General features: G+C 41.5%; 1 non-coding gene across 1 annotated transcript; it reads left to right on the top strand.

Annotated features, from left to right (window-relative positions):
* The first annotated feature begins 18,757 nt into the window (after window positions 1-18,757).
* LOC119810897 lies at window positions 18,758-18,859 on the top strand. Its single transcript, XR_005284836.1, has one exon. It is a non-coding gene; the product is annotated as a U6 spliceosomal RNA (small nuclear RNA).
* The last annotated feature ends 2,997 nt before the right edge of the window (window positions 18,860-21,856 follow it).

The raw sequence follows: 21,856 nt of genomic DNA, 5'->3' as shown, positions 1-21,856 counted from the left end.
GTTTCACGGACAGCAGAAGATGAAAACAAAACTTGAAGCGTGAGAGATTCCTTGAGTGGACACAAGTGAAGGAGGCATGCTTAGCCTATGAAAGAAGGCTGAAGGGCGTTTTATCTCCCACTCAATGGACAGGACTCTGCAGGAGGCTGGGAGGTTGATCATGGGAGGCAACGCGCAGAGCCTGCTTCTAGCAGTCAGCGGGACCCTTGTGTAGCCCAAGTACTCTTTAAAGATCCTCATGCCCGGCATAGTCAAGGAGAGGATAAGAGATTGGACGCACGTGAGAAGGTTGGCAGTAAATGCCCTTCACTTATTGCTCTGGAGTGTGGAACATCTCTAAGCCATTAGCGTCTCAAATCATATTGCTGGGGACTCTGAGTTTTCCAGCTCTCTGAAGCAGACATCCATGGAGAACTGAGCAAAAAGTGAGGGGAAGAGGGCATCATGGAGGAGGTAAGAGTCAGGCTCACCGTCCTGTAAGCAGAGACGAGCAGATCTACTTAGTAGGGCAGGTCGTCAGGACTCAGGCACAGGTGGTACATACCTCAGGCACTTGGTAAAGCAGGAAAATCCCTTCTTTCTAATGTGGGGGGCACTGTAGGCTTTTGGGCAGGAGATGGTTAAAGTTCATTTGTAGGAAGAATATTTTGGCTGGGTGGAGGGCACCGAGTCTGATTATATTTACATTTCCCGTTTCTGGATCCTTACGAAGCCAGAAGAAGCAGCCTTTGAATGCTTTTCATTATACGCATCCTCATTGGATACCCACGAGTCCCTTCATTTTTTGAAGGTCTGGAGTTTAGAGTAACTGTAGGCACAAGTTAGGGAAACATGGCCCCCAGCCCGAGTGAGTTTATCATTCCCGTTCCATGTGCAGTGGCTTTTCCCGAGAGCTTTTTATCTATGTTTGCTTCAACTGCGGGGGACAGTCTGTTCAGTCACCAGAAGAGATACCTTCAAAGAGTTTTCTTGGCTAGATTCCATTCACATGGTGAGCTGTGACCTCATGTTACTGTTCCTGGGGTGCTGGTTTGGGACCCAATAGCTTGAGCTCTGGCCTGTCGAGGGAGCAGAGAGGCCATGTTTTGAAATGCCTCTCACTTCAGAACAGAAGAAACCTCCAGCTTTTTTGCTCAATGTTTTTCCAGATTTTTTTTTTCATTCTAAAATAATTTAGCTCATTGCCCTGGTCATTGTCATGAGCTCTTCAGGGAACTACAGTGGAGTGTAATCTTTTCACAAACAAATACAACACAGGAGGTTGGAGAGGAGCAGGGATGTGCAAAGTGTGGCTTTTTACTTTGCTGGCATAAAATCTGCAACTGTAAGAAGAAAAAAAAATGCGGGTTCAGAGTTTTCTAAACTAACTCATGGACTTGTTCCTAACAGTGACCATAATATTTATCTCATGCAAACTTACACACATCTTAGCATCTTCCCAAACTCAAGACTGCTCAGTGTGGGCTTTGTATTCTCTCATTTAATTTCTTGTCTCTCCAGTTTTTCCTCTCTCTCTCTCTCTCTCTCTCTCTCTCTCTTTCTCTCGCCCCTATTAGCCTCAAACTCTTAGGTTCAAACAATCCTTGTGTCTCAACATCTCTAATAGCTGGAACTACAAGTATTTACCACCAAGTCCAGCATTTATTTATTTATTTTTCATTTTTGAAAGTGAGACCCAATGGCCGATTCATAAACCTCACAGAAGAGAAATCCTGTGTCCCAGTACCTTTTTCCTCTTGTGTGGCTCAAACAATTATGGTACAAATTCAAATACCCCAATTGCTGTTCTCCTAGCCTTCTCCAGCATCCAAACCGCCTGTGAAGCCTCAATCTGAGGAGCAATGAGGCGAAGCAGGGAGGGATGGAGGCAGATGTTTCACTGTGGCCTCAGAAAGGGAGGTTGTGCACAGCCAGGGTCATCCTTGCAGAACAGGCTTCCCTGGCCAGAGACAGCTCCTCCCCCAGAGAGCTTCTGATTCTTGCCTTGAGCGGGACTATGGTGGTTTTCTGGCTAAAATTCATCTCTGAAGTACAGTTTTCTTTTCTTTATGAAATGTTAGCTCTGAGCTCATCAGTGTTAACTAGTTCCTATTTTATGCTGTCAGGACATTTTGGAAGCTCAATGTACAACAGCCATGTGCAACACTTTGTTTTAAACCCTACATGTGTGAAAATTGTTCTGTTCACCGTTGTGTGCTGAATATCTGGCACAGCCAACAGAACATTGTTCCATTGTTTTAGAAGACTTGCTCATTGAATAAACAAAGAAATGAACAAGTAAATGAATGAATGGATTGATGGATGAGTGATGTGTTATTCTTACATAGTCCTTCCAGGGAAGAAACGTCAGACATTAGACCTCCCAGGGCTATGTCAGGGGACAGCTATGGGACACACTCTAGAAGTCTGATTTGAGACACAGCTCAGCAAGTGTGGTCATCTGGTACCTATGCCAGCAGAGAGCGGAAGTAAACTGGAGACAGCGAGGTGAGGTACTGCCATGGAAAGACAACTTTGACAGAAAAGAAAGCACTCCAGTTCTGATGTAAGATTGGCACGGAGTGCTGAGCACAGAGTGCCGAGCACAGCGGGAAGCCACCCTCTCACTGCACACAGCTCGAGATCATCCCTGTGGTACGCGAAACGTAGTGACTGGGCTGGCAGCGAGAACCTCAGCGTCTGGAAATCTTACCGATGCTAGTTTATTTCCACACAGCCCTGGACCACTGAGCGTCAATCCTCTTCCGCATGCCAGTTTATTTCTTCAGAGCCTTTTAGGAAACCCACCATTCTCTTCGACATCGCTAGCAGTTATATGTCTCATTCTGCTTCTGCTTCACAAGACAAAGGGATATGTGTTCATCAGCGACAAACTGGTGATGGTCCCTTTGAGGAGAAGAATCCCCTTTCATGGGACACAAGGATCTTCTTGCGTGCAATATTGTAATGTTGGAGCAGAGAGGGGCACAGTGGGCAAGGAGAACAAGGGAAAAATGGATCTTGAGAATGATAGAGATGTCGAGAATTGCAGTTCGTATTTTGGCACAGTTAATGGAGAATTTCACAAGAGAGACAGAGATACACAACCTGGAAGACCATGAGAGTCTTATTCAGGCGATGAGTGGCAGCTGGCTTGCCAGCAGGAGTGTGGGTTCCAGTTCTTGTTCAGTGCTCCAAGAACCTTGCCCGCATTCACTTCCGCTTTCCTGGTAAGAACACTACCTGAGGCCACATGGTGTCTGTGTCCGTAGAACTGAATGCTTGAGTGTACGCATGGGTTTCTTTACTTATGAGTGCTTTGAAGGTGATACGTTGTCAAGCTTAGAAATAACACGTTAGGCAATTTTATGCCAAGCACTAACTATATAACATGAGATTCTAGAAAACCATGCTTTCAATGATTGGGAAACAGTTTCAGGTTAAAGGAGACAAAACAGGCAAAAGGTGATCTTTCTGAGGTCTGGTTTACATTGAATGTGAAAGCAAGACGGTGAAGAAGGCCAGTGGGATGTGGAGATGTGTACAGTCCAGAGCTTGTGAGGTAGAAGGAGGGTCACAAGCTTGAGGCCAGTCTGAGCTAGGCAGTGAGACCCCAGGGCAAAGACAAAACAAAAGCGGCCCCCCAGAAACAACAAGAAGAAAACCAATAGGAATTCCAAACAGAAAAATCCACTCCTCTAAAACTGCATTCACATTCTTTGACAAGTTTTTCATGTAAAAGTTTTACAATCTTTGTCAATATATTTGTATTTTTGAATTATAATTGAGGTTGAACGTATCTGTGTTTGTTTGAGAGGTATTGGTTTTTATTTTCCTATGATCTGTGGAGTAATTTTCTTTCTTTAAATTTTCATTTAGGTTGGTGGATATATGGCAGAAAAACTAGATCCGTTAGATTTTGGGCTGGTGATTTTCCTTTCCAGTTTGCTGGCTTTTGTTTTAATCGCCCTCCTGTTTTTTTTTTTTTTTTTTTTTTTTTTTTTTTTTTTTTTTTTTTTGGTTTTTCGAGACAGTGTTTCCCTGTAGTTTCTAGAGCCTGTCCTGGAACTAGCTCTTGTAGACCAGGCTGGCCTCGAACTCAGAGATTCGCCTGTCTCTGCCTCCCGAGTGCTGGGATTAAAGGCGTGCGCCACCACCGCCCGGCTCTCCCTCCTGTTTTTGTCTTTACTGTTGTGCAATGTCTGACAGTATTTCTGTCAACCATGCTCCACATATATAGTGGTGGTCCCATATGATTTTAATGGGACTGGAACTTTCTTATTGCCTGTTATTTTTATTATATTTTCTCTAGGTCAGTTCTTTGGCTGCATAAATGTTTTATTGTTAGCATTGCATTTCAGTTTCTCATTAGTGTTTGCTAGTGTTTGCTACTGTAACAAACCACACAGGCTTATAGCCTAGGACCTCTGGTTACTCTCTACAGTCTAATTGTGTAGAATGCTGAACTACCTAGGTTTGTGTTAAGTACACTGGATAATGTTGGCTTGGTGACAAAATTACCCAATGATGCAATTCTCTGAACAGAGCCCTATCAAAAAGTAGCACATGACTGTATTTTCGTTTTCTTTTCCTACCGCTCAGAAGCCACTGATATCTTTATAGTTAAGTGAGAAGACATAGAGAAGCAGAATCGCCACCGGTACTCTGCAAAACTGTCCACATAGTACCTGTTAGCCTCCTTCCTCTTTTGTAAGGTTGTCCCCTTTTTGTTTCTTTTTTTTATCCTCCCCCTTTCTTCCATTCCTTCCTCCCTCCTTTCATTCTGTGCTCTCTTTTTTCTTGAGAGAGGATTTCATGGCTCTCAGGCTGGTCTCAAACCCATCCCCATAGTGCAGGGATTGCAGGCATGTGCTACCACGCAGGCACCAAGCCACTGATGTGATTAACAGGTGTTAGAAATCGTCTCCTTTATGACTTCTGGGTCTTCCCTTCTTTTTTTTTTTTGTTTTTTGTTTTTTGGTTTTTCGAGACAGGGTTTCTCTGTGGCTTTGAAGCCTGTCCTGGAACTAGCTCTTCTAGACCAGGCTGGTCTCGAACTCACAGAGATCTGCCTGCCTCTGCCTCCCGAGTGCTGGGATTAAAGGCGTGCGCCACCACCGCCCGGCGGGTCTTCCCTTCTTAAAAACATTTTCCATAGTCTACAATTACAAACCTACTCCCCAGGTTTCCTTGACACGTGACTGGGCTGTTAGGGATGAGGAGTGATGTTATCCTATACACAGTAAGTATGATCGAGTCCCTTCTAGATGGATTCCTATCATGTCACCACCAGGTACTCCTTACTATGGTCTGTAGTGTCTCTTCATGTCACCTCTATGTTCTCTGCTGCTCTCTCTGTTTGTTCACAGGGGCTTCCTCCCCAGGCTCCTTCCTACCACAGGTCCTTTGCGCTTGCTGTTCACAGCTGTGATGCTTTCCTCAAGGACTTGTGTGATCTTCTCTTCCGCAGCATTCATCCGCCCTAGCCATCTGTGACCTCTCACCCCTGAGGCTCATGCCTTCACCAGGCGCGTGAGTTCTTTCCTTACAGCTTTGCTTCTGTGGAAACCATTCCCCATTCCTTACCGGTCCATGGTGTCTTTATGTCTGACGTCATTGAGATAGAATCTCCATCAGTGCATGGACTTGATACTGAAGCTAGAAGAGTGTCAATCACAGAGTCAGCAAACATTGGCTAAGAGAATGCGTTTCTTAAGAGAGAGGGATTGATTTAACTCTGATGGACCAGTGTGACAGAATACTGTGTAACAGTCAAAGCTCATTTCTTCCAAACCTAGTTTGCATGACATTTTATTTGATTTGAAATGTAGAAAAAAATGTAGAAAGGAGAACATATTACATATTATTCTAAAAATGTGGCAGCTCGTTTAGTTTCATAACCAGTGATTTTTCAAAGGGAAAGCTATTTGTTCTGTGTGTGTGCATGCATGTCTTTGTGCATGCGTGTGTGCACACATGCATGTCTGTGTGCGCCTGCATGTCTTTGTGCATGCGTGCATGTCTGTGTGTGCCTGTATGTCAGTCTGTGTGTGCCTGCATGTCTGTGTGTGTGTGTGTGCATGTGGTGGTCAGAGGAAGATGCAAGATGTCCTCCTCTAGCTTTGCACCCATTTCCCGAGATAAGTTCACCATTTTGGCTAGGCTCTCTGGCCAGTGAGCTTCCAGGATCTAGTAGTTCTGAACCCTCTCCCCAATAAAACTGATTTTTAAAATAATAATGATGATAGTAATAATAATATCAGGAGAAAACATTCACTGCATATACATCACTGAGGTGCACAAGCAGGAAGCAACAATCAGCTATGCAAGGAGGAGTGGAAAAGAAGAAAGAAAAAAAATAGGAAGAGTGTTAGGATGCCTGCTGGTCAGCATCAGTACTGATTATTGGAGGTTGAAATATAACTTCTCCTTCTTTGCCTTACATTTCTGATATATATTATATATAATAGAATAATTATAACATTAGATTAAGCTAATTAATATAGTTACTTAAATTATATATTCTGATATATATTTAGCAATATAGCATGATTCTTATAATTTTTGAAAAATAAATCATTTTAGATATGGCATGTTAGGGGACTAGAGAGGTGGCTCAGCAGTTAAGAGCACTGGATATTCTGCCAAAGGACCTGGATTCAATTCCCAGCATCCACATGACAGCTCACAAATGTGATTAGAAATATATGTAAGCAAAACACCAATGTAGATCAAATAAAAATAAATTTAAAAAGAAAGAAATGGCGTGGTAGCTTAGGGTTACTGGCACTGTACATGCAAATTCTGGAGGGACCCTAAAGCAAGTGAGTGATTCTCAACTTTCCCAGTGCTGCGACCTTTTAATACAGTTCCTCATGTTGTGCTGACCCCCAACCATAAAACATTTTCGTTGCTACTTCATAACTAATTTTGTTGCTGTCATGAATCGTAATGTAAAAGTCTGTTTTCCTAAAGTCTTAGGCGACCCTGTGAAAGGGCCGTTGGACCCCAGAGGGGTCAGGACCCACATGTTGAGAATCTCTGCCCTAAGGAGAAGCTGCAGGATGAGGGCTGCCGAGATGAACAGATAACCCTCCCAGACAGGCAGGCGGCAGGTGTGCCAGCGCAGAGCAGGAAATGCTAAGGATGTTACAAAAACTATGACTTTCCCCATCTCTCGTTATCTGCTGTGTTGCAAGGTGAAGCTCTTCAGTAGAAATTCTTAGATCACTGGTTATTATCAGTTTCCAAGGGGTAGAAGGAGAAGATGCCTGACCACTCTTGTCTGGGTAGATTAAATCAGAGAGTGGTTCTGCAGATTGGGAGCCCCTGAGCTGCTCAAAGGAAAGGGACCTGCAGCCACACAGCACAAGCTCCTCAGGCTACACCGCTGTGATACCTTGGGGGAGGGCAGCTAGCACCTGACAATGCCTAAGTTCAGCCTTTATTTCGGCAACTGATTGCTACTGGAGAATTCTCTTAGCTCTTGAGGCTATCTGGTTGATATTACCTTTAAGATTCCTTCTCTTGGCTTGCCTGGCACTCAGAGCTTGGCTGATCTTAAGCAGGTCGAATCACAGGTGCGTTGACCTTCTTCGTGGCTCCAGCTGGTTTCCGACGTTGTTCCTCAAAGTGTCCTCATTGGCCCCTCACAGGAGCTCCACTGAATGTAGAGTCTTATCCAGGACCCACTGAACCATAATCTGCACTTTTCACAGATCAACGATCACTTCAGGCTTGAAGAGCACAGGCTGCTGGTGAGTCCTGTGCCCTTCGGCAGAACTGAGTTATTGTTCCAAACTTGAAACCTACTGATCCTGCGAGTGAACCGGAGCTTAGCACCAAGCGATAATCGTGTGTCCCATGTCTCACACCATCCCTGCGTTCCTTTCCCTGAAGCCCTCCCCTCTTCCTGCAAACCTTCCCTTAACATAATCATAATCGCTATTCATTCAGGTATAAGTCAAAGTCACCTCCTCGGAGAAGCCTTCATTCATTCCTCCGGACAATCAGCCACTCTTTCAGGGATCTCACTGTGACCACTTTTCCCTAGGTATAGTGGGAGCTTCAATTTTCCTTAGCCTTATACAGTAGCCCTCCCAGACTCCTGACTCCATCTGTGGTTCTCTCTTCCACAGCCTTACCTGTGGTCAACCAGAGTCCAAAAATAGGAAGTGGAAAATTCCAGAAACAAGCAACTCATAAGTTTTAACTTGTATGGCATCCTGAGTAGTGTAATGAAATCATTTTTTAGAACTATATAGTTATGATTATTCAGTGACTATTATTGTTGTTTATTGTATATTGTATTCACCAATGAGCCTTTGTCTTCGGTATGTTAAGCATGGAAAACACCTGGGAGTGTTGGTGCTACCACTGGTTTCAAGTCTCACTTTGAGGTCTTGAAGTGTCTCCTGCCCAGATAAGGCAGGAGTCTTGGTGTGTGTCTATTTCAGACATACCTAAGCACCGTAAAGGCAAAAATAACACAACCTTCTATGAATTACTTTAGTTCCTAAACCAATATTGAGCATATTCAAGATGCTTAAAACCACCTTGTTAGGAGGTGTTCAAAGATGATGCTACTTGTGGTGCACCTGAAGCGTATTTATCCTTCCTGCCTCCCGTATCCTTGTCCACATCCACCCAAGAGCAAGACTATGGTATTCATTGTTGACTTGCTCCCAACTCAACCTTTCAAAACGTTGTCCCCTTTTCCCCTAAATACATAAACCTCATGGTTCAAATAACAAAATAACATTAAAGAACCACTAAAACTATTAGAATAAACAATTTCATCGATATTGCAGGATACAAACCTGATATACAAATATAAATCAGAGTCACATAGAGAAACAGAGAACAAATTGAAGTGGATTGTGATGACAATTCTAGTTACCATGGCATCACCCGATGTAATCATTTAGAAAGAAGTAGCAAAGAAAATGGGAAACCTGTATTTTGAAAAGATAACAAAATATTACTAAAAAATGTAAAGAAGCTGGGGTATGGCAGCTCTCTGTGAGTTCGAGGACAAAGAGAAGATTTAGATGAAGAGAGAAGCATGCTATGATCATAGATTGCAAAGTTTGATCTTGTTTCCAAAGGCACGTATCTCATATATATGTGTGTGTGTGTGTGTGTGTGTGTGTGTGTGTGTGTGTCCAGACACATATATACATCAATATTTCTTTATTGTAAGACATTCACAAGTCTGAAATCCATAGAACAGGAATCAGAAAAATAGGCAGGGCTCTTGGGTGTGAACGGAAGCTGCAGCCCACATAGCCACAGGTAGAAAGTTTTGTTCAAGGATATTTTACTTCTGCTCTCAATTGCCTTTCAAGTAACTGAATCAGGCCCACTGAATTATGGCATAACTTTCATGTCAAAATAATATCACAGCAGCACCTGTGCTAGTGTTCAGTTGAACCCATGAGCACGGCTGTCTCATGCTTTATTTTTAATTATACGTTGTATTAGGATATATAATACAAATACACACTACTTTTTTCCAGTTTAATCATTTACCCAGGGTTATGTCATGAGTTGATTCTGTTGGATCAATTTTGCCTGGTGTACATTTTGTTGTTATGCTTTTTCAAGCATGTAGATTTTATGTTTCCTTCATTTTTGGATATTCCCCCCAAAAGACAACAGTTATATTTAAATTGAACTATGCCTATTTTTACGACTATAATTGCTACAGTTTGGATCTTGAATGTTCACTGAAAGGCCATTTGCTGGATGGTTTGAGCCTCAGCTTGTGGTGCCATGGGCGACCATGGAGCCTTTAGGAGATAGTATCTAGTGGAAGGATGTCCTTGGAGGTTACCCTGGGACACCAGCCTCTCTCCTTTTGATCCTGGGCCACCATAAAGTGAACAGGCCTCTTTAATTACACACATCTATTAGCAGAAAACCAGAAAAATACCTGGGTGTTTGGGCGATATGACCTAAGATGCCCCTCCGCCCTCAAAATATCTTCTCCATCTCAGACCCAAAAGAGAGAGCAGAAGAAAGGTTAGGAATTTTTAAGATGAAGTCCGAGGACAGCAAGAGTCCAGTGTGCCTTCCAAGGTGGGCAAGATGAGCAAACCAGGAAGTTTTTAATGAAGGGAGAATGAGGAAATGAAATACAGGGGGCAGATTGGAGAGAATCTGTTGGCTTGAGTTTTTTTTTTATTGTGGCTTATATTGAGGATTAATGTGGAGCCAAGATGGCACAGAGCTGTGGACATAAAAAAAAAAAAAAACAAGCGTGTGCACATTACACCCTGTGTCTGCCTTTTGGGCAAACCGAGGAAGAAATAACTAACCACATTCCGTTATTGTTGGTTTAAGTTTGCAGTCAGCTAAGAGCTACCCTATGTTGCCCAAACCCAGGAGGTATGTCTAAGATAGAAACGTGCAAACCACTCCTAATGTTTCTCAGTTCACGCGTAAGCTGCGGATTAGCCATAAACGGTCTTGTGCTGGCTTCTTTTGAGTTTTGCAATGAAATAGAAAGGCTTGGATGTATTTCACACTGTTTGGGGATTTTCCATCACTTAATGAAAGACAAGAATTTGAAACCATTAAGGATTTCTTTAAAAATCTGTCTCCTTTCCAATTCCTTAACTTGTTGGTTACTCCGGGATGTGAACACCCATGATATACAATGTTACCATAAGCCCAAAGCGACAGAGCCAAGTGACCACAGACTGAAATCTCTACCTTTGAGCCAAAGTAAACCTCTCCTCCTATTTTGTCACAGCCATTCAAAGGCAGTGCAATCTTATCACCATTCACTTAATTTCTTTTCTTTTGCCTCTGTGTTTTTTTTTTTAATCTCACGATATGACTCTGTACTACCACTAGTAGATAAATGCATTTCATTTCTTTCTGCACGTGGGTTACTTATTTGATATTTAATGGAAAAAGTGTTGTGTTAACTATACCTGTTAATGCTACAAATTATTTCCCATTTCATGTTGCTTTGCCCTTATGCTTTTATCAAGGTCCCTCTATAGTGCACACACAATTACAAGAGAATCTGCTTCTGTGTCTAGGGTTTTCTCTTAGCTTTTCATTGCTGCTCCTTTGGGGGTGTTGCTTTCAGGGAACACTGGTTTTGATTCTCTCTCTCTCCCTCTCTCCCTCCCTCTCTCTCTCTCTCCCTCCCTCCCTCCCTCCCTCCCTCTCTCTCTCTCTCTCTCTCTCTCTCTCTCTCTCTCTCTGTCTGGATCTGAAGTGTGCCTCTTGTAGACAGCCAATAGTTGAATATCATGCTATTTTGTTTCTGCACTTTCTGTCCCTTCTCCCTCTACACTTCTGAGATAGAACCAGGGCTGTGTCTATGCTAGGCAAATGCTCCGAGATTTACCCCAGTAGTCAACCCTTCCTTTTGACGAGAGGTTTTCATCCATTTGCATTTAATCTAACTATGGATAAGGAAAGGCTTAGAGCTGCTATTTTGATTTTTCTTTGTATATCTTTAATTTTTTTCTCCTTCATTTCCTTTGTTACTATCTTCCTTTGTATTTACTTGATTGTTATGGAAAGCAGTTTTGATTGTCTTATTTCTTTGCTTATTTTTTAATAAAAACTCTTTTATGAGTAATGTGGTGACTGCTTCTTGAACCTCAGATTGGTACCAGTTACATGAGTTGGTGACAACTTAACTTCACACCATAATGAAACACTGTTTTATCCCCGCAGTCTTTATATTGTTATTGTTAGAAGTTACATTACTCTACACTGTGTACTCATAGTACATAGCATGTACTGTGTAGTAAGTCTATGTACAACATAGACTTATAATAATTTTTAATTCATTTGTCCTTATAGATCATGTAGGAAATCATGTGTAAATGCACAAAGAAAGAGTGACTATAATTTTGTGTTTGGATTCTACTTCCCAGATATAGGTGTCTAACCTTTCTCTCTCTCTCTCTCTCTCTCTCTCTCTCTCTCTCTCTCTCTCTCTCTCTCTCTCTCTGCTTCTGTTTCACATTATAAGTTTGAGATAATTTGTTCACAGAGAAGATTTTTATGAGTGTTAAATGACAAAATCTATACTGCAAGTTTTCCTTTGCATTATAAGTATATCACTATTTGTTTTTGTGATTATTAGCAACATAAAGCTTTCTCTACTTCTGGTTTATAAAAATTATCATTGAATATTATCAAATGAGTTTTTAGCATCTAATAGCAGATAATAGTGTTTTCTATTTTTAATTTATGTTATGAAGAGAAATTGGTTAAATATCTGCCTTGTATTCCTGGGATAAATCTAGTTGTTCACCACACATTTTTTCTTATAGTATATTCCTGTCTTATATTTCTAATATTATATTTTTTGAATTTTACAGCTACATTTTAAGTAGATTTATGACATATTTGTCAATGATTGCTACCAGGTTTTACTAGCTCAGTAAAATAAATTGGGAAGCTAGCTATATAGTTTCATTTTATTCTAGTAGCACAGAATATTGCCTCTGTGATATCAATAGTTGGAATTTATGATCAATATTTTGTGGCATAATATAAATCATCAATTGTTATAAATTTTTGATGGCCTCAAAAAATAATGATGAGTTTCCTATAAGAAATAAAAATAATATCTCTTTGTGAGTATAGATATTCAACTTTGCATATTATATAGACCCTCTTCATTCTAACTTATAGTTTTATTATTTCTCTTGTCAAAGGAAAACAGTTCATATGTTCCTACTAATGCTACTTCCTATTAATTTTCATAGCTCACTATGCTTACTGTTTTGCTTATTCTAATTGAATGTTATTCTACCCATAAAGTCTCATTATTATATTTTTATAAAATTACCTCTTCTGTCTACATTTTTTGGTGGTTGTGAGTGTGTCTCTGTTATATTATGTCATTGAATAAATGTAATCTCTTGCATTTATTTGTATTATTCACAAACATTTTATTTTACTCACAATATAAAGACCAGGCAGGATGTGTTATTCATTTTCAGGTCAAAATTTTATGGACACTTTGTTCTGAAAAGTCTTGAGCTTTAATGGTGGTGTTTAAGCTGCTTGCTTTGATTGTAAGCACCATATGGTTAAAATGTCCTTTGCCTCAACATTTCCCGGTACTTTGGAAAGTACCCGTCCTGTAGTCATAGTTTTATCTTGGGTAAGCTGTAGGTTTTTCAGATGCATTCTCTAAACCACACTCACTTGTTAAATGAAGAGTAAAAGTGCCACCATTTTGTATTTACCCATGAGGCATTTCTCCCATGGTGAAATGCGTTCAATGGAGCCAGTTAACTGCAGAGCATAATGTGGTTGGCTTTAAGGTGTGACCGTGACTGTGACACTTTCCAGTTAGGGAGCTGGTGCAACACGAAGCCCAGGCAGAATGGGTCACTGGCAGTTCAGTGGGTCTTTGGGGGGAAACGTCATCTTGCAGTGTAGTTGAGAAACTTTCACTGCTAGTCAGCTCTGTAGGGGGAGATGATGGTTCACTATCTTCCCGCAACCGATCCCATACAGGGCTTATGTAACAGGTCACAGGGGATGGCAGTCATTGTAGTCACGGGTTTTCAGTTTCTTTTGCAACATACTTTACCTCCAGGAACATGCAATGTTTTGAATATTATGTCCTTCAGTTTCCCCAATCTGTAAAAGGGGGACTGGTTACAAAAATAGGTATCTATGTAAAGACACCATGTAAATATGGAAAGACACCATGACAAACACCTTTCACAAATATTAAAAATCAATAAAAATTCCTAGTAAAATGATATTATTATGGTTATGTAATTGACAAGGAGACTGAGACTTAGTGAATGTTGAAGATTACATTATTCCTTAGTCAATGACCTGAACTTTAACCTAGTCAATTTCTAAATTCTAGACCACATAATAGAATTTGATAATATCTATATGAAGTATTTAAAGTTATCTGCTTTAATTTTGTATCAGATGGTTCTTGTGACAATCTTGATTGCCAACTTCATGGCATTTAGAATCACCATGGAAACAGACTTCTGGGTGTGTCTGTGAGGAATCCTTTAGATTCGATTAGTGCGGGTGGTGTAATTCTATGGACCAGAGCAAAACAATAGAATTCAATGTTCTTTGATTCCTACCTGCAGATGAATGCAACCAGCTGTCTCACATTCCTGCTGCTAGGGTCTCTCTGCCTCAATGACCAGCACCCAAAACTGTGAGCTAAAATAAGTTCTTAAGTTGCTTTTTCTGTGTCTTTTATAACAGTAAAACATAAAGCAAAATACACATTTCTCATTTCCAGCTCTTTTGTCCATTTGCTTACTCATGGAGTCCCTGCCATGTGCTAAGCTCAGCACTTTGACACAGAACTAACACTGACGAGCAATGCCAGCTCCTTATCCTTAGGAAGCTCACTCCTTCAGTGAAGATGGATAAAAATGGTGGATTGTTTTAGAAAATGACAGATGGTGGAACCAAAAGTGACTAGCACGGTGGTGAGGAACACTGGGTGCATTAGGTTAGGTGTTTAGGGAACTTGCAAATGTGTAACACAAAGTATAGAATCTTCTAAAGACAGCACCATCCCAATATGCAGAACCTGGAGAGTTTAGGCAGGATTCAGAGATGACAGATGTTATTAATATGGGGATATAATAGATTGTTCAGGTCCAATCTATTTACAAGAACTCCCTAAAGGGAAGCAGAAAAAAATCTGAATGATCACAGGACTTGATTCATCATTGTTACCTTTAGCAAGAAGAAAGGGTTGAAGAATGAGAGAGGTTTTCAGAATCTGGAAAAACCCAGGAATAGATTCTTCCTTAGAGTTTTCAGAAGGAACACTGCCAACATTGTGACTTCAGCCCTGTGAGACCCATTTTTGACCTTCTGAACTCTGTAACTGCAATACTTTCATAATATATTAGTATTGCTCAAATCATTACATTTGTGGTAATTTATTATAACAGCAGAAAAAGAATACAAGAGGAGATGCTGGAATTGACACTTGAGTGGCAAGAACTTCTCAGCTGTGGGTCAGAGCATTCTAGACAGATGGAACAAAAAGAGATCAAAGGAGAGGTTAAAAGGGAAGAGAGGGAGTGGTACGAGATGAATCTGGAGAGCTAGGCAAGAGTTTATGGCATAATGCCTTGCTAGTTGTGGTAATGAGCTTGGATCTTATTTTAAACACACCCAGAGTCCTATAAAGAATTGTAAGTAAGTGACAGATATATCAAACTTTTCTAAGAAGGATTGTCTGTGTGGGGGACTGGCCAAGAACACTTCCAAAAAGGGGGAGTGATGCTTTTTGAAACTTGAAGAACTCCGAAAAAGCAATGATCAGGCAGAAGTATAGTTATGGGTGGCGTAGACCTGGATGTTGGGTCATGGGTCAATGACAGAGTGTCTACTAAGAGGAATTAAGATAGTAAAGAAATGGAAATTTTCTTACATTTTCTACTTGAGCTAGGGTAGAATTATCATGAATCTAATATATATGAAGTCTAAAATATTTTTTACCAGCTCAGGTTTCTTCTTAATATGTATACTTTTTTCTTTTTTTGTATTTTTTTCCCCAAAGAAAACTCTTGAAATTGTATTTACTTCAAGTTCCTATGAAACCCGAATCTTCTTATGAGGTTAGGCAGGGCAACATGATTTGCCTGGCTAAATCTTTAAATCTTTAAAATCTTCCTGCCTGGGATAAAGTGATATTACATAGAACAGGACTAGGTTAAAGATGTGGGTAAAAACGAATTAAATAATCCCACACTAGCTCAGAATTGAATACAATAAAGGGGTTCTTTATTTAGGTGGAAATCACAGATTACAGTCCTCTGTACAACGAAGGAACAGGAACCGAACCCAGCATTCAGGTGAGATGGGAAAGAGAGTGAGCAGGCAGATGCATACCTTTTGGGTACCTAGGGCCATGCCCAACTTGGTGGTCTATCCTCTCAAAGACCATTGTCTAAAGGAGGTTCCCTATCACCTCCCCTTTTTGTCTAAATAAGAGAGCCTGAATTGTGTATATTATTGTGCTTTCCTTATAAATATTTTGACTGTGAATGAGTTAAGTACAGAGAGACATTTCATTGTACAAGCTGTTAAGCTAAACCAACATATATATTTTAAGGTATCTTGATTTCGAAATTTGGGTCTAAGAATATGTTGCTTTGGAAAAGAAGTTCTTCTTTTTTCTTCCCCCACAGACGATGAGAACCTGTGGAGTTCTTCCAGGCTAATGTGGTTTGATGGACCAAGACCTCATGAAAACGTCTCTATGAACCCCAAAGTTACTTTACCTAACAAAAAGCAGGAAGAAGTTTTGAAAGAACTATGCCCAAATTTCCAAATATTCTTTATAAATGTTTGCTTACATTTAAAGGGGGATATGCTATAGAGATGAGTACTTTGCATTGGTATGGATCTTGGTCTATAGATACAAATTTAAGGTCAATTTTGTTATATGTATATTTCTGCTCTTGATTAAGGTATTGTGTTTGTGTGACTTATTTAAAAATGTAATGTATAATTAAGAAATACAGGTTAATAGATAATCACCTATAATAGTCAAGTTGCTAGTCATGTTAGTTAGATTTTCTAGATGTACAAAGCTATATTTCAAATGGATAGTTATTTTTCAAACCTTTCAAAGACTAACAGAATATGGCATTTAAAATGTTTTAAGAATTTAGACTTTTCATGACAATGAGACACATCTGCTCCTGGCTTCACCATCTACTTCAAGAAGATGATAGGCATCAAAGAGGCTCCTTATGGAGTTTGCTAGCCATTTGGACAAGGAACTGCTCTTGCCTGGACTGCTTGATGATACGCTGCATGAACTGGACATGCAGGACCCACAGAAAGATGATTGCTGAACTTCCTAAAGGTGAGACAATCCTTCAGGGTTTCTGCTTCATGAAAGAATCTGCCAGTCATTCTGCAGGACACAAAAGAAAGTGACTGACGAACTGCCAATATAGGTGGAACTGTCTTTGAAATTTCCTGCTTCATGGAAAAACCTGCCAGATACTATATAGGCTGAAGATGGATGCTCCAACCTTACAAAAGAGCCTTGGTTGACTGTCCAGGCAGCAAGATATCTCTGTCAATTCTAGAGTTTTGGGAGTTGCTTACAATGCACTTACTGTTAACTTAGGTAATAGTATATGGTTTTGAGGTCTTTAATGGAGTTGAAGGAGAGATAGTTATAATCATAATTTTCCTTAGTTATAATAAGAGATAAAATAGATATAAATATTGTAACTGTAATTCTTGTTTAATACCTGTTTTGTTATATGTAATTTTACTGTGTTAAAGTTAAAATCTTTTTAATTAGACAGAAAAGGGGAAGTGATGTGGAATTCCCCTCTGTATACTGTTAATATGTTTAATTGTCATTGGTTAATAAAGAAGTTGCTTTCAGCCAATGACTTAACAGAGTAAAGCCAGGCGGAAAATCCAAACAGATGTACACAGAGAGTAGGTGGAGTCAGAGGAGACACCATGTAGCCACCAGAGGAGAAAGACACGAACTGCCAGCCGGAACCTTGCCAGTAAACCCGAGCCTCATGGTAATACACCGAAAATAGAAATGGGTTAATTTAAGATGTAAAAGGTAGCTAAAAATACACTTAAGCTATTGCAAACAGTATTGCAAATAATATAATTTCTATGTAGTTATTTCGGGTCTGTGCAGCCAGGAACAAACAAGCAGCCCCTACCTACAAAAGTAGATAGAAGCTAAGAGATCTTGGTAGTAGAGAAAACAGAGTGTGGAGTTTGACAAGCAAGTCAAGAACAATTCTTTGGGAGCATGGAAGTTTCAAGTCATCTGGTAGACACAACTCTCCCCCCGGTTCAAAAATATGGGTTAGGAGGTCCATTCTTATAGTAGTGAAACCTACTATTAATGGAGAAAGTCTACTTAGCAGAGTGGCACTGGGAAGGGCCTGTCCACAGACACAAAAAAAGATTTCAATTGGTTGTTGAATGTTATCCAAAAAGTGATGTTGACCATGGAATTCCCAGCCTCAAAGCAATCTCATCTGCTGCTGCCTTCGATCTTTCATCCTTGTGCCTTTCTAATGGGCTCTGCCTTCCTAATCCTCGGCTCTCTGTACAGCTACCATTTATAGACAGTGCTGCCTTGCTGCACTCTTTGATTGCTTTATTTACCTGGTTCTCTGTCTCAAGAGAATTGGCCTTGCCCTAGCTCCCTGATCCCCTAGACGGATTCTATAGCATTAAGGTTATTGTGACCTGAAGGAGATCATCAATGCATTTTGGCTCCACTGTCAGATGCTGGGCAGTGGAATGCTGTATCTGAGGTCACGGTCATCTTCAGTTTGTTGAGTCCAGATCTATCTCTATGGTTCTGGTCACAAGAACCGGCTTTTCTCTTCCACACTGTCATCTCCCAGCTTCCTGTTCATCTCCCAGTACCAAGCTTTGGCTCCCACTTCTCTATTCAGATATGGTTCCCAGTTTCTTCTCATTCATTTCCTCATTCTCACCATGGACACTCGATGCAGGCAAAGCTCAGGAGGAGAACTAGTTGACAGACTCAGTTCCTGAGGTAGGGTTTCTGCACAGAAGTTGCTGCTACAGCTGAGGCAGAGACGAGGACTCTGAGCAGTCTTTGGCTCTGACTCCTTATAGAGAAGGTAATCTTGTGGAGCAGGAGTGGTGGACATCAAGACAGGAAAACAGGAGAGGTTGCAGCGAAGATGGCGTTGCTACTCTGAACTCTGCTGGGACCTCCAGAGCCGCACTGTTTCCCCGAGACAGGGATCCTGGAGTGTTTGTCTTCTACTGTGTCCTCTACTCAGTTGTGATGACACAGACAAGATTAGCCTGACTCCTGAACAGGGATGACATGCAAATGTGTGACGTGTTCCATATTCAAACAAAAACAATTCGTATTGTGTTTGCATGTCATGTGAAGATTCTGGGCATAATGCCAAAGGTTCTACAACATGTCTACATCAGGCACCACTGCAGCGAGATCGGTCTGATTCCCTAGAGCCGTCCCGTGCAATTGTACCTGAAGTCGAGGTGGGCCGACCGAGCAAGACTGCAACCATCTATCTCCTACACAAACTTTCTGACTGTCCTACAGATGCCAAGTTCGGTCTCTCTCCATATCCCATCTCCAAGGTGATGGCACTCGGTTAACTTGTGTGCCACTCACAGAGTTTACTTAACACAGGTGGCAGTATTGTCCTCAACAAAGGACATTGCACGAGGCTGGGAAGTGGTTTGTACGTAAAATGTTTTGTTTCACAGTTTCGGGGAGCTGTGTTCCGATCTGCGGAACCCATGTCAAAGCTGGGCACAGCAGTGTCTGTAACCCCAACACTGGTGGGGAGGAAGGGGACAGGGGGAGCCTGGGGGCTCACTGATCAGCTAATTTAGAGGCAACAGACAGCTCCAGAATCAGTCAGTGCCCTATTTTGAAAAATAGGATGGAGAGTAATAAAGGAAGACATCTGACATTGACCTCTGACCTCCACAGGTGCAGACCTGGGTGAGCACAGCCACACCCACCGCACACACAAAAGAAAGACCTTCTCAGTTCCAACCAAGCTGGAGTTGGTTCTTCAGTTTAGCTAAGAAGGTGATGAATTGACCTCGGTGACACTGGATAAGTGATGTCTTGCTTTATGATATTGGCTTCTGTTATTACAAATAATTAATACCAGATAAAGTTGGGCTGTGATGAACGCTATGATATGATATTTAGGGCAAAGTACTGAGTGCTGAATGAAACATTCAAAATTGGATATTTTCCCCCTACTAAGACTCTGAAATTTCAAAGGCAGCTTGCTCACGGTACATGGAAAAGAGTTTTCTTGGAACATGGCCAACAGGACCTATTTTTTAGTCATTGTTTCTGAATTAATCTCATTTAATCATCTCTGATGCCCTTGCAGTTGTGGCTCTCTATAGCACAGATTGGATGACTCTCTGGCCAGACTGTCCCAGGCATGTTGCAGGAGGTAGAACGCAGCCAGTGTTCACTGAAGTGGTGTGGCTGTACTTCATGGACAATGTTTATTTCCGCCAGATTCTGACTGATTTCCCGATAGTCCAGAGTTTCAGCCAGCAATCAGAGGATAGTGTTACTAAATCTGTCAGCACAGAAATTTCAAGATTAAATCCCAGAGTCCAGAATTCTTCAGCAGATGGAGAAACGGACTCTGAGAGAAAGGCTGACTTACATTGAGGATTCACTATGACTTAGAGGCAGGTCAAGACAAGAAAAGCCCAGGTCATCCTTGACAGACTCAAGTTCTATGAGAGGTACAGAGACTTTTGTCTTTGCCAATTCTTTCTTCTCCTGAACCCAAATCACAGGTTTTGCTGATGCACTAAACTGAGAGAGAGTTTAAACGGTCTTCAGACCAGAAAATAAAGATACTGGGCTTCAGGGATAAGGAGGATTGCCTGAAGGCGGCCCCCATATGCCAAGATGTCTCTTCCTCTTTCTTGGTTCTTCCCTGAACTCCAGATTCGGTCAAATTTATTTCCCCTCAGAGTCCTTTCAGTCTTTGCTTAATGAGACTGCTGGTTGCCAAGGGCGGGATTGACATTCAGTTATGCACTGCTTGCATTCATCTTCCTGAGAAAGGACATGGCACAAGAAAGGATTGCCAAGGGCAACCGTGCTGGCATTTCTGGGAGAGTGGCGGCATCCCCAGCAGTGGGAGGAAACCCCAAGGGTTCCAGCGGATGGAGGCTTGGTAATGGCAGGAGGCAGGGCTCCTAGAGGAATTACAACACTCCTCCAGGGCCAGGCCTCACGTTCTTTTCTAGTGCCCATGAGACCTCCTTGTTTTGTAAGCACCCCGGGTTCTGGTTTGCGGGATGTACCTGAGCCAAGTTTAGGTTGGAGGGAAATTTGCGGGGAGGAAAATTTGCTCAGTTGCAAATGAGTTAGAACAGCCCGATTCCCTTCGTGCATCAAACACTTCACTGCCAACATTAGACGCCCAAACCAACTCCTCATTGAAGTCCATTGCTAAGCAATGCAGCTCTTTGACTTGCCTATAGTAAGGCACCAAACAATGTCCTTAAAGGCTCAGTATACAGTGACTTGGAATAGAATTTGCTGAGCGTGTGGCCTGGCCAGGAGAGAGTAGCTGGCAAGCTGGCTGGACTCAGTCCTCATGCCTCAGACCAGAAGCAAAGAAAATGGATACTCTTCACTCTGTAGTCTGCATATTGCTTGGGGAGACAGTGCGTGGAAGAAGCTGTGGGTCTGTGTCGTTGGCACTTTTGGTGGCTCCAGCCAAATGCTCTCGCCTCCGCTTAGTGCTCCATCTCTGCCCTAATCCGATTTCTCTCAGAAAAAAAAATTAATAAATAAATAAAGGCTTTGTAGCAATGCATATGACAGGATACAAATAGCTTGTTTGGGGGTGGGTTTCACTTTTAATTAAGCTGGATCATTCCTCAGATTCAAACTTTAAACACAGAGTCACAGTTTAGAGAACAACCCCCTGAATTAGAAAGGAAACCCCACAGTTTTGTTGAGGTATAACTGACATTAAAATAAACTGTACATTCTTAAGGGTGCAATTTAATGTGCTCTGATGTATGCATTTACCACTTGATTGTGGTGAAATCATCACCGCATAATGAAAATATTCATCACCACCTCCCCGAGTTTTCCTCTTACCCATTTGCAGACAACCGCGTCCCCTTTCCCTGACCCAGCCTATGCACCCCTAGTGCCCCCAGGCCGCAGGCACCGGTTTCCCCGGTTTCCCTTCATCTTAGCTTCCACTTTCTAGCCGTTTATAGAAATAAAAGCATATAGTGCCCACTCTTTCTTTGGCCTGGCTTCTTCTGGTGAGCTTGATTAGTTTGTTACGTTCAAAGAATTGGCCCGCCTAAGTCG

This window comes from Arvicola amphibius, chromosome 3 (assembly GCF_903992535.2).
Source record: "Arvicola amphibius chromosome 3, mArvAmp1.2, whole genome shotgun sequence".
Classification (NCBI taxonomy): Eukaryota; Metazoa; Chordata; class Mammalia; order Rodentia; family Cricetidae; genus Arvicola; species Arvicola amphibius.
The sequence above is the reverse complement of the archived record's forward strand: the minus strand, read 5'-3'. Positions and strand labels throughout refer to the sequence as shown.